This window comes from Tenrec ecaudatus, unplaced genomic scaffold (assembly GCF_050624435.1).
Source record: "Tenrec ecaudatus isolate mTenEca1 unplaced genomic scaffold, mTenEca1.hap1 Scaffold_213, whole genome shotgun sequence".
Taxonomy (NCBI): Eukaryota; Metazoa; Chordata; class Mammalia; order Afrosoricida; family Tenrecidae; genus Tenrec; species Tenrec ecaudatus.
In genome coordinates this window covers 355,191-361,511 of record NW_027458373.1, presented here as the reverse complement: position 1 = coordinate 361,511, position 6,321 = coordinate 355,191, and the positions used below count along the sequence as shown (strand labels likewise).

Here is a 6,321-nt window from a genome sequence, read left to right as displayed (position 1 = left end):
CCTTGCTTTCCAGAACTTAGAAAGATTTTTAAAGAAAATCCCCCCAATATTTTAATGATCATCTAACTAAAGAATCAGAAATTATTTATATGTATTTTAAGTAGTAGTCACACACTTGTTCATGTTTCTTTTTTCCCACTATCTCATCCAGCTAATTACTGTACGTTTATGTGTTGATACCAATGTAAATGTTTCTCTTACTGTGACATTCAACAGATTCTGAGTATTTCGTCAAAGTTCATCCTGCTTCAAACTCCTTGTATCCCATGGAAACTGTATAATATTTATAGTGTGTGAACAAATGTGTATGGTTAGTGGAGCACATTTAGAAGCCCACAGTAATAGAGTGTGGTACCACAGTAGAGTGTGGCAACCAGTGAAAGATGTTTTAGAGGTGAACAACAATAAATAAAATGAAATAAAACAGGAAATACTAGGGGGACTTGGCTAAGGCAGAGACAACCTTAACAAGAACAAAAGCCCAGAGGGAGGTGTATTTTCTAGTCTCTACAGCTCTTGTGTTTAAGGATGCCCAATGTTATGGCTTTTGTGAAAGACAGCACATTACCAATAAGGAATGACAAGGTGTAGGTAGACAGATGATACTAAGAGTCAAGGTGAATGAGGGAAGAAGCTTAAAAGTACATGAGATGAATGAAGGTAATGGCTGATGCAGTCACTCTCTTCCTGCCTGTGGAGGAGAAATGCAAAGCCCTAGACTGTAGGCACAAGGTGCACAGCAGCACGGGGGGACTCCAGGGTGAGGTCTTGTGACTAGCTCTCAGAGGGTCTCTGCAAGCCTGGGGTTATGACCACTTTTAGACAGCAGATGAAGCAACAGCAATCTAGTTGAGAGGAATTACTAATAGGTGGAAGAAGGACAAGCATGATGGTAGGGTAAGGAGGAAGGTAAAAGGAAACAGAAGAAAGATCTAGGAAGCAAAGCTATGGATAGTGGTATAAGCATAGGTCTGTGCATATGTAAATACATTAATTCTGAAAATAGAGATCTTGACCTACATGCATATATTTATAAGGCAATACACTAAGATAGTAGATGGACTTTGGGACTCTGCTCAAGCCCTCCCTCAATGCAAGAACACTTTGTTCTAACAACCTGACCTTCTTTGATGCTCACCATACCAGCATGATCACTGAAGACAAAATGGGTACATAAGCAAATGTGGTGAAGGAGAATAGTGCCTGGCTATCAAAATATATACTATCTGAGGTTTTAAAGGCTTGAAGTTTAAAAGAGGCTATCTAGTAGAGAAGCAATGGACCCACATGGAAGAAGCGCATCATCCTGTGTGATCATGAGGTGTCAAAGAGATAGGGTAATAGGCTTCATAAGACCACAAAGAAGCAAGCAAAACCCCCCAACACATTGCTGAGAATGAGGGGGGTTGTAGTAGAGACGCCACCTCTATCTGTAAACAATGGGACATCCCCTTACAGAAGGGTCACACTGAAAGGATGAGTCAACCTGGGGGCAGGATAGCACTGATGAAACACAAATATTATTAGGTTCCTTGAGGCTTCCTCACACCCCACTATCATGACTCCAATTCTGCCTTTCCCTGTGGGCTAGACTGGAGCATGTGCACAGGTACAGAAAAGAGATAAGAGTTCACAACATACCGAATCTAGGAACAGGAATGGGAGTATTGATACCAGTCGGGGAAGCGAAAGGCAGGGAGGGGAGGGGAGGAAGGGGGAGCCAATCACAATGATAGACACATAACCACACACACACACCCCGGGGATAAACACACAAAACATGGGGGAAGAGAGATAGCAGTCAGTGCAAGATACAAAAATAACAATAATTTAATATTTATCAAGGGGTGACAAGAGTGGGGGGGGAGGAAGAGAGGGGATAAAAGGAGCTGATACCAAGGTCTCAATGGAAAGTAAATGTTTAGAAATGAATGATGGAAATATATGTACAAATATTCTTGATACAATTGAATTGTGGATTGTTACAAGTCCCCAATAAAATGATCTTTTTAAAAAAGCACATGAAATGGATTAAGGAAAGAGATGACTTATCATCCATTCTGTCATCTTGGACTAGAGCATGGGTTTCAAGCTCTCTAACTAATGTTGACAGAGGGAAAACGACACAAACAAGGAGACGGCTTATTGTCTTGGGTTCTAGGATATCCCATCCATAGTCTTGGTCTTCTAGGGAGACTGGATTAGCTAGTGTCTGGGCTGGAGTTTGTGAAACATGCTTAACCAGGAACTTGGAGCGAGGAAAACAAAATGAGTGTGGTGGGGAGAGGCTGTGCTTTGAGAAAGGAGAGCAGCATTAGTCTGAGTGGCTAGTTGGACATCATTGGCACAGCCCTTTTGTAACCCCCAGGGTGTTTCTGAAGGCAGAGGGGTGTGAGGTTGCAGTCCTAGGATAAAGGGTAAGGTTTAGGGCCCCTCTAAAACTGATCTGCAAGTCATGGTAATAAACAGATGCACAATTTGTTTTAGACTCTCCTATGCCCAGTCACCATGCATTTCTGGAATCTCCACGTCATCATTCCTCTAGGTCTTAGGGACAGCCTTCCAGCTCAGGGCTCTGAGACAGGTTGCTTTCAGAGGAAGGTGGACTTCCAGCTCCCTCCTTGATCAATATTCTTAATCTAAGCTTGACTAAGTATTAACTTCTTCTGGAAAGACTGTCAGCTTATGGAAAATTACAAAAGAACTAAAAGGTGATAATAAGTTCAATAGATGCATTATACTGGATAAATCTGCCTAACAAAGCCTCTTTAGAGTGTTGAAAAACAATGATGTTACTTTGAGGACTAGGTTTATCTGACCCAAACCATGGCATTGCCGATTACCGCATGTGCATATATAAGTGGGACATTGAATAAGGGAGAAATAAGAAGAATGAATGTGGTTGAATTATAGTGCATGGGCATTCAAATAGGCAAACAAATCTGTTTTGGCAGAAGTAAGGTCAGGGTGCTAGTTAGAGGGTAGGAAGTGAGAGCTCACATTAAATACTTTGGACATGTTGTCAGAAGTGACCAGTCCGTGGAGAAGGATGTTTTTTTTGTTTGTTTTTTTTTGGTAAATTAGAGGGGCAGTGACAAATAGGAATCCCTCGACTACATGGATTGACACAGTGACTGAAGCAATGGGTTCATCCTAAACTGTGAGGATGCTGCAGGGGTGGGCAGAGTTTCATTCCCTTGTGCACAAGGTCCCTGTAAGATAGAATGGACACCATCAGAACTATCAACAACAAGAGCCTCAGAAATTACTAATCAACACCCAAGGCGTGCACAAAATGATAAATAGTTATGTTTACAAAAGTTATTTCCATGCCATCAAATGCACAAAAGCTCAGGAGACATTCACTGGAATTTAAGTTCTAGTTTAAAAGAAGGAATGGGCCCTGCCCACTCACTGCGTTCTTCCCTCTGCCTTCCTTCCCCGCTGCGGGACGCCTCCTCGTACAGCCGGGAGCCCGGAGCCCGGAGCCATGGCCTCGGGCAACACCCTCTACAGCGCCATGGACGGCCCGGAGATGCCAGCCGAGATCGTGGAGCTGTGTGAGATCGAGGTGGAGACCATCCAGGTGGAGACCATCGAGACCACGGTGGTGGGCGAGGAGGACGTGGACTGGGACGATCGCGGAGGCAGGAGCGGCCATGGGCACACCGGCTACCACCAGCAGCAGCAGCAGTCCATGATCGCGCTACAGCCGCCGGTCACCGTGGACCCGAGCCAGGTGCACCACCACTAGGAGGCAATCCTGGTGCAGACACGTGAGTTGGTGGTCGGCGCCGAGGAAGGCTTCGAGGGCCAGATCCCGATCCCAGTTCCAGCGCCGGCCAGCATTGGCGAAGAGGACGACGATGACTACATCGGCCGCAAGAGCAGCGGTAGCGACAGCTCTTGTGGGGCGGCGGCACCGGCAGGGGCGATGCGGGCAACAAGAAGTGGGAGCATGAGCAGGTGCAGATCAATCAAGACGCTGGAGGACCAGTTCTCTGTCACCCTAAGGTCGTCAGATGAAAAAAAAGGTCTTGACCATGAGACTGGCTGGGGAGCAGATCATTGGGGAGAACTCCCCTCCTGACTAATCGGAGTACATGATGGGAAAGATGCTCCCGCCCGGAGGGATCCCCGGCATCAACCTCTTGGACCCCAAACAGCTGGCAGAATTTGCCAGAATGAAGCCAAGAAAAATTCAAGAAGATGATGCTCCGAGAACAATAGCTTGCCCTCACAAAGGATGCCCGAAGGTGCTCAGGGACAGCTCAGCCAGGAGGAGGCACCTGGACACCCACGGCCCTGCGTCCACCTCTGTGCCGAGTGCGGCAAGGCTTTTGTCGAGAGCTCAAAGCTAAACGACACCAACTGCTTCGCACTGGAGACAAGCCCTTTCAGTATAAGTTTGAAGGCTGTGGGAAGCGGTTTCCCTGGACTTCAATTTGTGCACAGACGTGCAGATCCACGCGGGAGACAGGCCCTAGGTGAACAAGAAGTTTGCTGAGTCTACTGACCTGAAATCTCACATCTTAATACACGCTAAGGCCAAAAACAAGCAGTGAGAAACCGTGAGAAGGTAGCTCCTTCTCAGCTCCCGAAGCCTTTTCCAGAAGTGACTGGCAGACAACGCGCCTCTCTTTGTAGATTGTTTCCAGGAAAGAATTTTAAAAATGAATCCTACATACCTAAGGGACATGTTTTGATAAAGTAGTAAACATTTTAAAAACACAAACTTTATTAAGATGACATTGTTAAGATACCCTATCTTGCTCCGTAATCTCGTTTCAAAAAAAAATAGTGTTTTTGTAAAGTGTACTCCCAGCAGGCGAACAGTTCATGAACTTCGCATCAAAAGACAATTCGTTATATGACAGTACTAAAAACGGAACTTCTTTTCACATTTTTATAAATATGGATCTCACCTGTTGCTTACAATTTTTTAAATTTTGTATTCTCCAAGTGTGCATATTGTACACTTTTGGGGGATATGCTTAGTAATGCTGTGTGATTTTTCTGGAGGTTGATAACTTTGCTTGTAGTATATTTTCTTTAAAAGAATGGGCAGTTAAATGCATACTTCAAAAGTATTTTCCTGTACAAAAAATATTATATAGGTTCTGTTTGCTATCTTAATTTTGGTTGTATTCTTTGATGTCAACACATTTTGTATAATTGTATAGCTGTATTGAATCATGTAGTATCAAATATTAGATGTGATTTCATGGTGTTAATTTAAACCCATTTTAGTTACCTTTTTTCCTCTCCAAAAAATACTGCCAGATGCTGACGTTGCGTGTGCTCCCTTTGCTTGTTGAGTTACAGAATGTGGTGCTTGGTTGTAGAGTATACTGTACTTTGACTATCAGATGTGCATGCACACCATGTCACAGGGAGGGCGACAATTAAACGGTGGTCCTACAGACAGGAATGGCAGAACGAGCTCTGTAAGCACAGTCTTGTTGTCTTCTGTTGTCCAGAATTATCCTAATTCTTGAGCCTCCCAGAAATTGGAAGCTAAATAAAGCAAGTCAAGTTTTCCTTAAAAAAAAAAAGAATGGGTTTCTTTTATTTTAAAAAAAACTAATAAAATAAAGGTGATGCAAAACTCACTGAGAAATTGCTGCCCCTCATTGATTTATAACATTCTTCTGGAGGTGAGCTGTAGGACATTTTCTAAGATCCATACAGCATGTCATATGGCAGAGTATTTTCCCAAACTGGGGCTCTGTTTTGCAGGCATCACACAATGATTAGGTGTTAGTCACTATTTTCCTGGCAAGGGGAGTGTAAATCATGTAGTCCTCTAGAATGAGAAGTCAGCTGGAAGATCAGAGGGTCCAGCCAGTTCCTGGAATCAATGGTAGTTGAATGAGTTTTAGGTTGCTTGCAAGGGCTATAATCAATTGAATTGAAGTAAAATCCCAGGAGAAACTTCTAGCATAAACAGACCATAGATTAAAGCTTAATACGGAGTACTGAGATGGTATGAATAAACACCGCTTTAGTGTTTTGTAGTTTAAGTTCAAGTTATTGAGTGTAGATATAACAATGGTTGTGAGAGGACACTTACCACTACTTCAATACTTTCTTTTTAAAAAAATCATTGTATTGGGGGTTCGTACAACTCTTATCACAATCCATATATACATCCACTGTATCAAGCACATTAGTACAGTTGTTGCCATCATCATTCTCAAAACATTTTCTTTCTACTTGAGTCCTTGGTAACCAATACTTTCTATCAGACCAGTAAATACTCTGACACCAATGTTAGATAATGATACTGCAAGAAAACTGTAACCCAATACTGATAATGGA

General features: G+C 43.3%; 1 pseudogene; it reads left to right on the top strand.

The window, feature by feature from the left end:
- The first annotated feature begins 3,490 nt into the window (after positions 1 to 3,490).
- LOC142436312 (transcriptional repressor protein YY1 pseudogene) lies at positions 3,491 to 4,565 on the top strand (annotated as a pseudogene).
- The last annotated feature ends 1,756 nt before the right edge of the window (positions 4,566 to 6,321 follow it).